The sequence below is a fragment of the Grammomys surdaster genome, unplaced genomic scaffold (genome assembly GCF_004785775.1).
Source record: "Grammomys surdaster isolate TR1022 unplaced genomic scaffold, NIH_TR_1.0 61, whole genome shotgun sequence".
Classification (NCBI taxonomy): domain Eukaryota; kingdom Metazoa; phylum Chordata; class Mammalia; order Rodentia; family Muridae; genus Grammomys; species Grammomys surdaster.
In genome coordinates, this window is record NW_021604563.1 from 10787248 (window position 1) to 10803660 (window position 16413).

Genomic DNA, 16413 nt, shown 5'->3' on the forward strand with positions numbered 1-16413 from the left:
TACTTCTAATGAAGCAATGAAACTCAGACTTAAATCAATAAGATAGAAACAGAAACAGAAGTAAACTAAACAACCAAACAAACAAAATAATACAAAAGATTTCATCAAATAAAGAGTTAATCCCTTGCAACATTCAATAAGATCGATAAACTCAGGGGGTCCTTGCAAATGTCAAACAGAGAAGCTAAGAACCTGAAGAGATGAAAATAAAAACTTGGCGCAGATTGACTTGGATCAGACTTTGGAGACTCTACTCCCAAGTGGTATTAAACACAATAGAATGTGAAAATGGGTCTCCAGGCAACAGAAATCACCAGAAATCCAATTTCAGGTATACAATAAAGCATAAGATGTAATTACATAGAAACTCTACTACAAAGTACATGTGGCTATGAAGATGGGTTCTATACCTAAAAGACCTAGAATCTAATGTGATTTCTGGTCAACAGAATAGAAGTCAACAGGAAGTAAAGTACATATGACATCTCCCGAAAGGATGGATAATAATCTACGGAAGAAATTCTCTGGAACAAATATTCTGGGAATTAGGATGAGGTCTTTCCCTAAAGATAGCATTTTTTTGGTCAGCACCTTACTAGCAACCTCAACTCTAAGATTTCTGGATGTAATGCAGATAGATTTTATCTTCTCCACTGAGCAGACAACCCATTATGATTAACATTTCTGATTCTCTTAGTGCTTTCTGAATATAAGGCCTAGTACCCTCTAAATTTTCTGATTTTGAAGGTTTTCAAGGAGAAAAAATAGTGGCCATAATAGAGGCTGTGGCAGAATTCATTTACTTCATGCTTAGCCTAATTAGAATAGGAAAGTACAAGAAAATTATATGAATAGCTAAGGAAGGACTAAAGAATGGGAAAACCCATCTCCAATTCATTCATCTCTGGAGTACTTTTGCTAATAATTTTGCTGTGACCAAAATGGATATAACATGGCATCCATGTTCCATATAAACCTTGATAAACAATCATTGACATGGTACAACAATATTTTACTGTCTCCTTTCACAGCTATCTCCTCTAACAAAAGTATTTGAATTCTGCATTGACAAGAAACATGAAATTCTTTCATCAAACACAAAAGATTCATGCTTTTATTATTTACCTTTAATCCCTAATAATGGATGTAAGTTTAGTTCATAGAAAGAAGAAGTCATGTTTGGAAGTGAAGTCTAAATTGGGGTAGATAAAAGCCTTATTTATAATAGCCAGGAGCTGGAAAGAACCCAGATGTCCTTCAACTGAGGAATGGATTCAAAAAATGTGGTATATTTACACAATGGAGTATTACTCAGCTATTAAAAACAATGAATTCGAGAGGTTCCTAGGTAAATGGATGGAACTAGAAATTATCATCCTGAGTGAGGTAAGCCAATCACAAAAGAACACACATGGCATTCACTCACTGATTATTGGATATTAGCCCAGAACCTTGAAATGCCCAAGATGCAACTCACAGGCCACATGAAGCTCATAAAGAAGGAAGACCAAGTGGGGGTGATTCGGTCCTTCTTAGAAGGAGCAACAAAATACTCAAGGAAGCAAATATGGAGACAAAGTGAGGGACAAAAACTGAAGGAGGGGCCGTCTGAAGACCACTCCACCTGAGTATCTATCCCATGTGCATTCACCAAAGGTAGATGCTGATGTTGAAGTCAGGAAGTGCATGCTGATAAGAGCCTGATGTGGATATCTCCTCAGAGGTCTTCAAGAGTCTGACATACTCAGAGGCAGATGCTCACAACTAGCCATTGAACTGATCATGGGGTTCTCAATAGAGGAGTTAGAGTGAAGACTGAAGGAGAGCTGAAAGGATTTGTGGCACCATGAGGAGAGCAACAATACCAACCAATCAGAGCTCCCAGGGTCTAAACCACTACCCTGGGAGCACTTAGGGATGGATCCAGCGCTTCAGTTGAATATGTAAGAGTGGAGGGCCCTGCTGGGCATTGGTGGAAGAAGAGAACTTGACCGCATAAAGGCTGGATGCCCCAGGGGGTGGGAATTTTGAGGGTAGGAAGGTGGGAGTGGGGGGGGTAGATAGAGGTTACATCCACAGAGAAGAAGGAGGAGGGGTGAGGGGATTGGGGGGTTCCTGGGTGGGTGGGGGATGGGGTAAGGGGACAACATAGGAAATGTAAATAAATCATCCAATAAAAAAAATTCAGCACTAAAAAAAAGTTATGTATTAGAGAATTATTTGACATGAATGAATCAAAAATAGGATATTCCCAACTCTCATGAGAACAGCACAGAAAAAGTGAAGTTAATTAAAATCAGCACAAGAAAAAAAAAACATATGGCGATGTGTGTGTGTGTGTGTGTGTGTGTGTGTGTGTGCATGTGTGCGGGTACATTTCAGTTTTACCAGGACAGTTTACTGAGATAGATTGCAGAGAGAACAGCTAGACACAGGTGAAGCCAGAATGAGCCGGGAAATGAGAAGCAGAAAAAAATAAAAGCATATTGCCAAAATAAGCATATGAAGCATGCTTTTTTTTGTGTGTGTGTGTGTGTGTGTGTGTGTGTGCGTGCATGTTTCTTGACCTCTTCTTCAGTTTTTTATGTGTAGTTATCACTTTCATTTTCATTTATACATGTCTCTTTTGTCTACCTGGTTTTTGTTCTTTAAGATAAATAAGTTGTGTAGTTGAAGGGAAAACATTATCAGAGCATATTGTACAAAAATAATTCTACTTTCAATAAAAATTAAACTAATGAAAAGTATGTTTTGTTGTAGGTTTTTAATCTTTGATATTATTTCCTTGATTTACATAAGCCTGATAAAGTGATCAGTTTTTTTCTCATTCGTGATTTTCACAGCATTATATTGTAGTTATGAATCACATCTAGTTTATTGTATACGTGGGAATGTATAGTTTCTTATAATAATTATTATCAGTATTTTGGTAAACATGGAATTAATCATAAGAGATCATTTTCATCACTACTATATGTTTTCTGTAGGGGCTATCTTATTTTTTGTCTAGCTATAGATTTATCAGCTTTTGAAGAATTAGCTCAATTGCTTTTAATATAACTTCATGTTTTAAAATTACATATCCATTCTCAAATATTTATTATGTCAACATGAATAGCATTATTTTCATCTTACTGTAAGAGAAGCTCATATTATTCATTTTAAGATTTACTTATTTATAACATTTTATTAGTTTTTCATATTTTCCATATAACCAATGGTTTTGTGGTATTTGACATCATTTACTAAGTTTAGTATTATGGTTATTATAATTTTGTCCAAAATGATTCAAAATTTCTTTTTAAATGACTTTGCTCTAGGATACAAACACACAAACACACACACACACATATTCACACACATTAAACTCAAACAATTCTGTTTTTTCCTATTTGTTGATTTTCTGAAAAATTTAACTGAGATCTGAAAAAGTATGCTATATGATCTCTCTATTTTTAAGTTAGGGTCTCAATATGCAGTTTAGGTTGCTCATCAGCTTAACATTATCAACCTGTCTCAATCTACTTTTAAAATATTTTTACCTGTAATTTATTAGATAGAATATATTGTAGTTTATTGGTGAAGATATTTTTATTCTTTGGTTGAGTGAAAATTTTTTGGATGAAACTCTCTGACCATTCTTTTGAGTTCAGCTATGACTTTTCAAGCATTCCATGGTAGTTTCTCTTCATTTTTATGCAAAAATGTCAAAAAATATTCTTGGCAGATTTCCCAGTTTAAGATCCAATGGTTTCACTCTAGAAATACAAAAGTTTATAAACATAGTACATGTTTATGTCATATATAGATGAAAGTTTTTTTCATATTTTCTAATTTTTAGAAACTCTAACACTTGTAATTAATTTTAATGAAACAAATATTATTTTCACTTTTCATGCCTTTGTATTTGAATATATTTTCAACAATGTAATATTTTATTATTTATTTGGCATTTGCATGTGATGCTGTTTGGTAATGTATATCCCAGATTCTTCTTTGTCTACATGCAAGATGTCCATGTGTTCTTCTTATATAGCTTCTTTAAATATATTTTTTAAAATAAGATATCTTATAGAAGAGCAGTAGATGTCTCAAAGGATTGTCTTTTATTATCTTTCTATAACTTTTAAAATTAGTTTTTGTAACCTTTAGGTACAAATGTTTTGTTTTAAATGAATTAATTGGCCTTTGGGCTGGGGCAGACACAGAGTTGGTCTGCTCCTGTCCTGTGGAGATACTGAATCCTGAGTCATCCTACAGGAGCCACTGCACTCAGAGCAGCCGGTAAGAACTCCATCTAACTCCCTAAGCCCCAGAGATACATCTGGGAGCCAAGGACATTCAGGACACAGCAGCTACCCAAACCCCGCCCCTCCGGAATTCCACTTCCCTTCCTTCCCTGCCTGGTCATTTGGGCTGGGGCAGACACAGAATTGGTCTGCTCCTGTCCTGTGGAGATACTGAATCCTGAGTCATACTAGAGGAGCCACTGCACTCAGAGCAGCAGACACCAAGGTGGTTTGCACTTGGGAGACATCATATCCTGAGCCATCCTAGAGGATCCACTGCACCCAGAGAAGAAGGATTTCCAGATCCAAGAGGTGGCCTGAGTCCCAGGAGTTCTTCCACCCAGGAGATTAGGAGCATGAGACCACAGAGACATTTGAACTCTGAGGAGCTGTGCAAAAAGCAATATAACTGGAAATACAGACTCCAGTCTTACACAGTGAGGGCAGGTAACACTAGAGTTCACAAGATGACAAAAGGCAAGCACAAGAACATAAGCAACAGAAACCAAAGTTTCTTGGCATCATCAGTACCCAGTTCTCCCAATATAGCAAGCCCTGAACAACCCATCACACCTGAAAAGCAGGATTCAGAAATAAAATCACTTCTCATGATGATGATAGAGGATTATAAGAAGGAATGAAGTAACTCCCTTAAAGAAATCCAGGAGAGTACAAGTAAACAGGTAGAAACACTTAAAGAGGAATTACAGAAATCCCTTAAAGAAATGCAAGAAAACACAAAGAAAGAATTAAACAAAAACATTCAGGATCTGAAAATGTAAATAGAAACAATAAAGAAAGCTCAAAGAGAGACAACCATGGAGATAGAAAACCTAAGAAAGAGATCAGGAGCCATAGACACAAGCATCACTAACCGAATGAATACAAGAGATAGAAGAGAGAATCTCAAATGCAGAAGATACAGTGGAAAATACTGACACAGGTGTCAAAGAAAATGTGAAATGCAAAAAACTCCTAACTCAAAACATCCAGGAAATCCAGGACACAATGAGAAGACCAAACCTAAGGATAATAGGTATAGATGAGAATGAAGATTCCCAACTTAAAGGGACAGTAAATATCTTCAACAAAATTATTGAGGAAAACTTCCCTAACCTAAAGAACAAGATGCCCATAGACATACAAGAAGCCTACAGAACACCAAATAGACTAGACCAGAAAAGAAATACCTCCTGTGACATAATAATCAAAACATAAGATGCACAAAACAAAGGAAAAATACTAAAAGCAGTAAGGGAAAAAGGTCAAGTAACATATAAAGACAGACCAATAAGAATTACACCAGACTTCACACCAGAGACTATAAAAGCCAGAAGAGCCTGGACTGACATCATGTAGACCCTAAGAGAACACAATTGCCAGCCCAGACTACTATACCCAGGAAAAATCTCAATCACTATAGATGGTGAAACCAAGATATTCCATGACAAAACCAAATTTCCACAGTATATTCTCACAAACCCAGCACTTCAAAGGATAATTGATGGAAAACACCAACACAAGGAGGGAAACTACAACCTAGAAAAAGCAAGGAAGTAATCTTCCAACAACCCCAAAAGAAGATAACTATACAAACATAATTCTACCTTAATAACAAAGATAACAGGAAGCCACATTCATTTTTCCTTAATATCTCTTAACATCAATGATCTCAGTTCCCCAATAAAAAGACATAGACTATCAGACTGAATACACAAACAAGACCCAGAATTTTGCTGCATACAAGAAATGCACCTCAGTGACGAAAACAGACACTCCCTCAGGATAAAAGGGTGGAAAACAATTTTCCAAGCCAATGGTCCCAAGAAACAAGCTGGAATAGCCATTCAAATATCAAATAAAATCGACTTTCATCCAAAATTAATCAAAAAAGATAAGGAAGGCCACTTTATACTCATCAAAGGAAAAACCTACCAAGGTGAACTCTCAATTCTGAACATCTATGCACCAAATGCAAGGGCACCTACATACATAAAAGAAACTTTACTAAAGCTCAAAACACACATTACACCTCACACAATAATAGTTGGGGATTTCGACACCCCAATCTCAGCAATGGACAGATCATAGAAACAGAAACTAAACTGAGACACTTTGACATTAACAGAAGTTATGAACCAAATGGACTTAACAGACATCTATAGAACATTTCATCCTAAAACAAAAGAATATACCTTTTTCTCAGCACCTCATGGTACCTTCTCCAAAATAGACCATATAATTGGTCACAAAACAGGCGTCTACAGATACAAAAAGATTGAAATAGTCCCTTGCATCTTATCAGATCACCACGGAATAAAACTGGTATTTAAAAATGACAAAACCAATGGAAAACCCACGTGCAGATGGAAACTGAACAACTCTCTACTCAATGATGACTTGGTCAAGGAAGAAATAAAGAAAGAAATTAAACACTTTTTAGAATTCAATGAAAATGAGGACACATCATACTAAACATTGTGGGACTCCATGAAACCAGTGCTAAGAGGAAAACTCATAGCTCTAAGTGCCTACAAAAAGAAACTGGAAAGAGCACACACTAACAACTTGACTGCACAACTAAAAGCTCTAGAACAAAAAGAAGCAAATACACCCAAGATGAGTAGAAGTCAGGAAATAATCAAACTCAGGGCTGAAATCAACCAAATAGAAACAGAAAGAACAATACAAAATATCAATAAAACCAGGAGCTGGTTATTTGAGAAAATCAACAAGATAGAAAAACAGTTAGCCAGATTAACCAGAGGGCACAGAGACAGTTTCCAAATTAATAAAATCAGAACTGAAAAGAGAAACATACAACAGAAACTGAAGAAACTCAAAAAATCATTAGATCCCACTACAAAGGCATATAGTCAACCAAACTGGAAAACATGCATGAAATTTACAACTTCCTAGACAGATACCAGGTACCGAAGTTAAACCAGGAGCAGATAAACCATCTAAATAGTCCTATAACCCCTAAGGAAATAGCAGCAGTCATAAAAATTGTCTCCCCACTAAAAAAAGCCCAGGACCAGATGGTTTTAGTGCTGAATTCTATCAGACCTTCAAGGAAGACCTAATACCAATTCTCTTCAAACTACTCCACAAAATAGAAACAGAAGGAACACTACCCAATTCATTCTATGAAGCTACAATTACACTCATACCCAAACCCCACAAAGACCCAACAAAGAAAGAGAACTTCAGACCAATCTCCCTTATGAACATCAGTGCAAAAATACTCAATAAAATTCTAGCAAACCGAATCCAAGAACACATCAAACAATCATCCATCATGATCAAGTAGGTTTTATCCCAGGAATGCAGGGATGGTTCAATATTCGGAAATCCATCAATGTAATCCACTATATAAGCAAACAAAGAAAAAAAAAACACATGATCATCTCACTAGATGCTGAGAAAGCATTTGACAAAATCCAACATCCCTTAATGATAAAAAGTCTTGGAAAGATCAGGAATTCAAGGCCCCTACCTAAACATAGTAAAAAGCAATTTACAGCAAACCAGTAGGCAACATCAAGCTAAAGGGAGAGAAACATGAAGCAATTCCACTAAGATCAGGGACTAGGCAAGGCTGCCCACTCTCCCCCTACCTATTCAATATAGTACTGGAAGTCCTAGCCAGAGCAATTAGACAACAAAAAGAAGTCAAAGGGATACAAATAGGAAAGGAAGAAGTCAAAATCTCACTATTTGCAGATGATATGATAGTATACTTAAGTGACCCCCAAACTTCCACCAGAGAACTCCTAAAGCTGATAAACAACTTCAGCAAAGTGGCTGGTTATAAAATCAACTCAAACAAATCAGTAGCCTTCCTCTACATGAAAGATTAACAGACTTAAAAAGAAATTAGGGAAATGACACCCTTCACAATAGTTGCAAATAATATAAAATACCTTGGTGTGAATCTAACCAAGCAACTGAAAGACCTGTACTACAAGAACTTCAAGTCTCTGAAGAAAGAAATCCAAGAAGATCTCAGAAGATGGAAAGATCTCCCATGCTCATGGATTGGCAGGATTAATATAATAAAAATGGCCATCTTGCCAAAAGCAATCTACAGATTCAATGCTATCCCCATTAAAATCCCAACTCAATTCTTCACAGAGTTAGAAAAGGAAATTCTCAAATTCATATGGAATAACAAAAAACCCAGGATAGCGAAAACTATTCACAACAATAAAAGAACTTCTGGAGGAATCACCATCCCTGACCTCAAGCTGTACTACAGAGCAATAGTGATACAAATTACCTGGTATTGGTACAGAGACAGGCAGGAAGACCAATGGAATAGAATTAAAGACCCAGAAATGAACCCACACTCCTATGGTCACTTGATCTTTGACAAAGGAGCTAAAACTGTCCAGTGGAAAAAGGACAGCATTTTCAACAAATGGTGCTGGTTCAACTGGAGGACAACATGTAGAAGAATGAAAATTGATCCATTCTTATCTCCTTGTACAAAGCTCAAGTCTAAGTGGATAAAGGACCTCCACATAAAACCAGATACACTGAAACTAATAGAAGAGAAGGTGGGGAAGAGCCTCGAATAATTGAGCACAGAGGAAAAGTTCCTGAACAGAACACGAATGGCATATGCTCTAAGATCAAGAATTGACAAATGGGACTTCATAAAATTACAAAGTTTTTGTAAGGCAAAGGACACTGTCAATAGGACAAAACGACAACCAACAAATTGGGAAAAGATCTTTACCAATCCTACATCTGATAGAGGGCTAATATCCAATATATACAAAGAACTCAAGAAATTAGACTCCAGACAACCAAATTACCCTATTAAAAAATGGGGTATAGAGCTTAACAAAGAATTTTCAACGGAAGAAACTCGAATGGCTGAGAAGCACCTAAAGAAATGTTTAGTATCCTTAGTCGTCAGGGAAATGCAAATCAAAACAACCCTGAGATTCCATCTCACACCAGTCAGAATGGGTAAGATTAAAAACTCAGGTGATAGTAGATGCTGGTGAGGGTGTGGAGAAAGAGGAACACTCCTCCATTGTTGGTAGAACTTCAAGATGGTGCAACCACTTTGGAAATCAGTCTGGCGGTTCCTCAGAAAATTGGAAATAGCATTAGCTGAGGATCCAGCTTTACCACTCCTAGGTTTATACCCAGAAGATGCTTGAACATATAACAAGGACATATGGTCAGCTATGTTCATAGAAGCCTTATTTATAATAGCCAGGAGCTGGAATGAACCCAGATGTCCTTCAACTGAGGAATGGATTCAAAAAATGTGGTATACTTACACAATGGAGTATTACTCAGCTATTAAAAACAATGAATTCGAGTTTCTTAGGTAAATGGATGGAACTAGAATTTATCATCCTGAGTGAAGTAAGCCAATCACAAAAGAACACACATGGTATTCACTCACTGATTATTGGATATTAGCCCAGAACCTTGAAATGCCAAAGATGCAACTCACAGTCCACATGAAGCTCATAAAGAAGGAAGACCAAGTGGGGGTGATTTTATCCTTCTTAGAAGGATCAACAAAATACTCAAGGGAGCAAATATTGAGACAAAATGAGGGACAGAAACTGAAGGAGGGGCTATCTGAAGACCATTCCACCTGAGTATCCATCCCATGTGCAGTCACCAAAGTTAGATGCTGATGTGGAAGTCAGGAAGTACATGCTGATAAGAGCCTGATATGGATGTCTCCTCAGAGGCCTTCAAGAGTCTGACATATTCAGAGGCAGATGCTCACAACTAGCCATTGAACTGATAATGGGGTTCTCAATGGAGGAGTTAGAGTAAAGACTGAAGGAGCTGAAAGGGTTTGCAGCACCATGAGGAGAGCAACAATACCAACCAACCACAGCTCCCAGGGTCTAAACCACCAGCCTGGGAGCACTTAGGGAGGGATCCAGGGCTTCAGCTGAATATGTAAGAGTGGAGGGCCCTGCTGGGTATAGATGGAAGAGGAGATCCTTGACCTCATGAAGTTTGGACGTCCCAGGGAGTGGGAATTTTCAGGGTGTGGAGGTGGGAGTGGAGGTGTAGGTAGGGGTTACAACCACAGAGAAGAAGGAGGAGGGGTGAGGTAATGGGCATTCCTGGGTGGGTGGGGGATGGGGTAAGGTTACAACATATGAAATGTAAATAAACCATCCAATAAAAAATTTTTAAAAAATGAATTAATTGATTTTGGGCACCACACAGTTAGTTGATCTCTGTACTTTGACTAGTTTTACCTTTGTGCAATGATCTACATCTGTTTCAAAAAGAAACTCATTTGATGAATGGTGAGAGCTACAGCTATCTGTTTATATAAAGGTAAGTATATAGAATCAATTAGATATTATACTGGCTTAGAAAGTAGCAGTACTAGATTCTCCTCTAGGATATACAGAATTAACTCCTACACACAGGCACTTAGCTAATATTACAATGTGTAACATGCATTCTTCATTCCTTTCTATTGAGCTGATTATAAGTCAAATAGTATACCTGCTGATCATGTACAGACTATATGTATCATTACTAGAACTTTTGGAATATATTGCTATAGAGTGCATTTTTGTTGTGCATAGGAATTACATCAGGATTATTGATTTATTTGCCTCTTGCAGATTGCATGGCTGCTTCAAATATTATGAGAGCTAGTTCTCCTAGGGGAAGCTTCAAGGTCAGATCCAGACCACACGTTTTAAGTCCTGTGTCTGCAACATGTGATGTTTTTCAGAAACAGTGTCTTCCCTTCTTTTCTGGAAGACACCAAGTGAAATGCTAACAGAGTATAGTATTTGGAAAATCAATTGGACTTCCCTGACTGATAACTTTAAAGATTTAGCCCTAGTCTCTGGGACTAGGATACTTGTTAGGTATTCTAGGTTTTCACTGGGGAATATTATTACCAAAAGTGGCATAATTTGAATAAAGGTATGCATGTATAAGCTACGTATTTTCTATATAATTTTCTTTTTTACTTTTTCTTCCTTAATACAATATATCTCAATAGTAGTTCTCCCTTCCCTCTCATCCTCACTGTCCCTTTCATGTCCTTTTCCCCCTAAATTCCATTGTGCCTCCAGTTCTTTTCAGAAAAAAATGCATGGCTCTCAGGGATACCAACCAAACATATCCTGAGAAGATGCCCTAAGACTAGGTAAAACCCATCATTTCAAGACTGGACAAGGCAAATCAGTAGGAGAAAAAATGGTCCGAATCATAGGCAAAAGACACAGTTACAGCCCCTCTTCCCACTGTTAGGAGTCCCACAAGAATATCAAGCTGCACAACCACAACATATATCCAATGGGCCTAGGTCATACCAATTCAGGATCCCTGATAATTCACTTCAGTCTCTGTGAGACCCTGTGAGCTTAAATTAATTGATTCTGTAGATTGTGCTGTCCTGATGTTCTTTATCCTCTGCTCCTATCATTCTTCCCTCTCTTCTGTGGGATTCTCTAAGCTCTCCATAATGTCTGTGTGATGGGATCTGCTCCCATCAGCTGCCAGGGCAACCTCTCAGATGATGATTGGATACAGCACCTGTCTCTGAGTATAGCAGAATTTAATTAGGAATCGTTTCATTGACTTATTTGGTCACTCACATTTTATTCTTTCCTAGGTTTATGAAATATCCAGCTTCTAGATCCTCACTATCCAGGCAGTGTTCAACATCGGCTCCATCTTGTGGCTTGAACCTTATGTTAGACCAGTAATCACTTGGCCACTCTCACAAGATCTAAGCTGCTATTGTCCTTTTGCAGCCTTTGGGCAGGGCAAGCTACAGGTAGTAGGTTTTATGGTTGGGTTAATATCCTAGTCTCACCACTGGGAGACTTTCCTGGTTACATAAAAATGATGGTTCAGGCTCCATACCTTCCATTCCCACCACTCCTCATTAGGATCATCCCCATAGATTCTAGGAAGTTTCTCCTGCACTTGTTTTCCACATTATTCCTAAATGCCTACCTATTCTGGCAGTTTCTCCCCATCCTCTTTCTCTTCATTCATCCTTCTCCAAACTGAACTCTCCTATTCCCATTTCCACTTTCTCCCAGCCCATCCATAAAATCTATTCTATTTCCCCTTTCAAGGAAGAGTCCAGTGTTTCCCCTTTGAACCTCTACATCCTTGGGACCACAGATAATAATATCTGCTTACATGTAAATACATTTCATATTTGTCTTTCTAGGTCTGGGTTGTCATGCTCAGAATGACTTTTTCTTGTTCTATTCATTATCCTGAAAATTACATGATGTATTTTTTAAAAATAAAGTAAATAAATAAAAGCTGGGTAATAATCCATTCTGAAAATATACCACATTTTCTTTACACATTCTTAAGTTGAAGGGCATCAAATTTGTTTCCAGTTTCTGTTTATTATAAAGGAAGCTGCTATGACATAGTTGAACAAGTATCTATGTGGTTGGTTGAGCATCTTTTGAGCAATGCATATGAGTACATCTGGATTTTGAGGTAGTTGTATTTCCAATTTTCTATCAAACCACTCTATTGATTTCCACAGTGGCTATATGAGTTTACTTTCCCACCAGAAATGGATGAGTGTTCACCTTGCTATACATCTGCCCCGCCAAAAGCTGTCATTTGTATTATGAATCACAGATCCTCTGAAATGCATACAAGGAACTCTAAAAGTAGTTTTAATTTGCATTTATCTAATATATACAGATACTGAATGTTTATCTTTATTGGTTATTTTATTCATTTACATTTCAAATGTTATTCCACTTGCTGGTTTACCCTCTACAAACTCCCTCTACCCTCCTCCCTTCTTCTATGAAGGTATTCCCCCAACCACTCCTTCCACACTACTTTAACATTCCCCTACTCTGGGTCATCGAGCCTCTACAGGAACAAGGGCCTTTCCTCCCTTTGATGCCAGATATGGCAGTCTTCTACTAAATATGCAGCTGGAGCCATGGCTCCCTTCATGCATACTCTTTGGTTGGTGGTTTAGTACCTGGGAGCTCTGGGATGTCTGGTTGATTGATATTGTTGTTCTTCTTATGGGAATGAAAACCTCTTCTGGTCCTTCAATTCATCCCCTAGCTCCCCCATTGGGGTCCCCATGCTCAGTCAGATGCAATTAATTCGTGAAATTTGAGGGCAAATTGATGGAACTAGAAAATATTATCCTGAGTGAGGTAACCCAGTCACACACACACTCACAAACACACACACACAAACACACACACACACACACACACAAACATAGGATGTACTCATAAGTGGACATTAGCAAAAAAGTTTCGAATACCTACAACACAACTGACAGACCATATGAAGCCCGTGAAGAAGGAAGACCAAAGTGTGGAAGCTTCAGTCTTACTTAGAAGGGGGAAGAAAATAGTCATGGGAGATAGAGGGAGGGAGGGACCTTGGAGGGAAAGAGGAGGTGGAGGGAAAAATGGGGGCAGAATCAGGTGTGGGAGGAGACAGGGAGAGAAGTACAGAGGGTCAGGAATTTGAACAGAAGAATGTAGCAGTAGGGGATGGGGAACTGAGGATAGCCTCTAGAAAGTCTCACATGCCAGGGATGTAAGAAGTTTCCAGGACCCAACAAGAATGACAGCCAAAATACCTGAAAAAAGGGAGATAGAACCTGTAGAAACTATATTCAGTGGTTAGGCAAGGCCCCTGGTTGAGGGATGGTGCCACCCACCCATCTCAAAAACATTAATGAAGAATTTTTTCTGTCTAAAGGAAATACAAGGACAAAGAATGTCACAGAGATTGAAGGAAAGACCATCCAGAGACTGCCCTTCCTGGCGATCCATCCCATCTGTAAACATCAAACCCAGACAGGATTGCTGATGCCACGAAGCACTTGCTGAAAGAAGCCTAGTATAACCTGTCCCCTGAGAGGCTCTACCAGAGCTGGACCAATACAAATGTGGATACTGAACATTTTTTTAAAGTTTCTCAGCCATTTTAGACTCCCCTAGTGAGAGTTCTTTGTGTGCGCGCGCGCGCGCGCGTGTGTGTGTGTGTGTGTGTGTGTGTGTGTGTGTGTGTATATATATATATATATATATATATATATATATATATATATATATTCATATATCTCCCACATTTTAATTGGATTGTGAGGGTTTGTGTGTGTGTGTGTCGTGTGTTTGTGCCTAGTTTCAAAGAAGAGCTAATACCAATACTAATCAAATAATTTCACAAAATAAAACCAGAAAGAACTGTCAAAGTTCAGATTTGACACAAAAGGGTAAACCAAAGCAGGCAGTGAGGTACTGTGTTTGCAAAAGTTGGGTCAGTGCTAAAAGTAGAAGATTGAGGAGCGGATGGTAAGCACTCAGAGGGCCTGATGGGGATTCATTCAGATAGTGACAGACACAGTTACCTATGGCAACAATCAATTAGATAAAAGAATTGGGGAAAATCAAGCACACACATGTACACAGAGTGTCTGAAGCAAAAGGCAGACTCAAGCAACTTCATACATACAACTATGTATGCAGGGGGCCAGCAGTGGCTGTTCCTCTTTCCTGGTTCTCTCTTGAAGGTAAGCCAACAGAGATAAGCATAAACTGGGGTGAGATATTTACGATTGTGTTTAATAGTAAAACATTTACCTATCTTAAGTCTAAGTCATTTTGCTGCGGAATCTGACCTGCCTGTATGAGTTCCTCTGAAGGCAGAAGCTACAGTCTCTGGTATTTAGCCGCTCATAGTAAAAGAAAGGGGGATTAACTAATATACCCTTTATTCTATCTCCATAGCATCTGTACTGCTAAGTCCCAGCCTAGTAGTTGAGTTTGGAGGAAGAAAAAAAGATACTTTGAAAAGTGATTTTAATCTTTATTTCTAAGTTCTTTCTAATAAGGTTCATATGAAAGTTCTCTAAGACAAGGGGATTTGGACTCATCTTTCTTTGTCCTCAGCACTTATACATGTCTCAGAGTACATGATCACATATTAAAAAGTTCACCACAAGTTTACATGTAAATTTAAATCATAAATTGAATAAGGAATTTACAACAGAGAATGCTTACATGCATATTCATTAAGAATAATTATCTGGCTATATCTTCATCTGTCACTATCTTTACAAGTTCATGGAGAGTTAAAAACAATAACTAAGTTATCATTGAAGCTTTGAATAGATAAACCCAGTCAATATTTTATCTTCTGTCCTTGCACCATTACTAAATCCTCTGTTCCCTTGCTATGACCTTTAGGTAATTGCTTTACAACCTCTCCGAATATGCTCTAAGTGGTAGATGCCTTCTTGCTATCTCAGAAGGAGTTAACTCATGTCAATAAAAGACTGGTAGAGTTCTCAATGTACTTTTGACATCAGAAAGTACTTAAAAGCAGTCCTATTTTAAAAGAGCTTAATAATTACTAATACAATTTTAGGAATTCTTATAGGATAATCCTTAAGAATTAACAAATCATCTATTTGTGTATATAGCATCACTACAAGGCAGTACATCTTCATTATTCAAAAGGGTGGGCTAATACATAGTGATATCTATCTATCTATCTATCTATATATCTATCTATCTATCTATCTATCTATCTAAACTGGAAAAGCATATTAATAGCAGAAATGTTTCCTAAAATGAAATTCTTCTCAGCCTTGCCTAGAGAAGCAAACCCATCATTAACTTTGACAATTCATGGTGGAACAGTCTCAGGAAGATAACCTGCTAGTTTTTAGCTTCTCCTTGATGGCTCCTAGCATACATACATACATGCATGCATATAGACCTACAGACAAACAGACCTATACATATTCACAGACTGAATGAATAGAACAGCAAAATCTTTCAAGCAATATAAAATTACAATGTAATTGCATTATTCTTCTAGTGAATGACTATGAATAAAAAGTATGTTCCCCTATGCATTTACAAGAAACAGCACTACATAGTACAAGTAAAGAAAAATTATTTGCAAGAAGCCATGTAAATTCATAACTAATCAACAATATATTAAAAAGTTTAAGTAAGCAAGGTAGTCTTCTTAGCCAGTTTCTCTGATGGCAAGCCGCAATTTATAGTGACAAAATATTATTTTATTAATTATATTTAAAAGTAATATTATAAGAATTATACAACCATCACAAAACTAA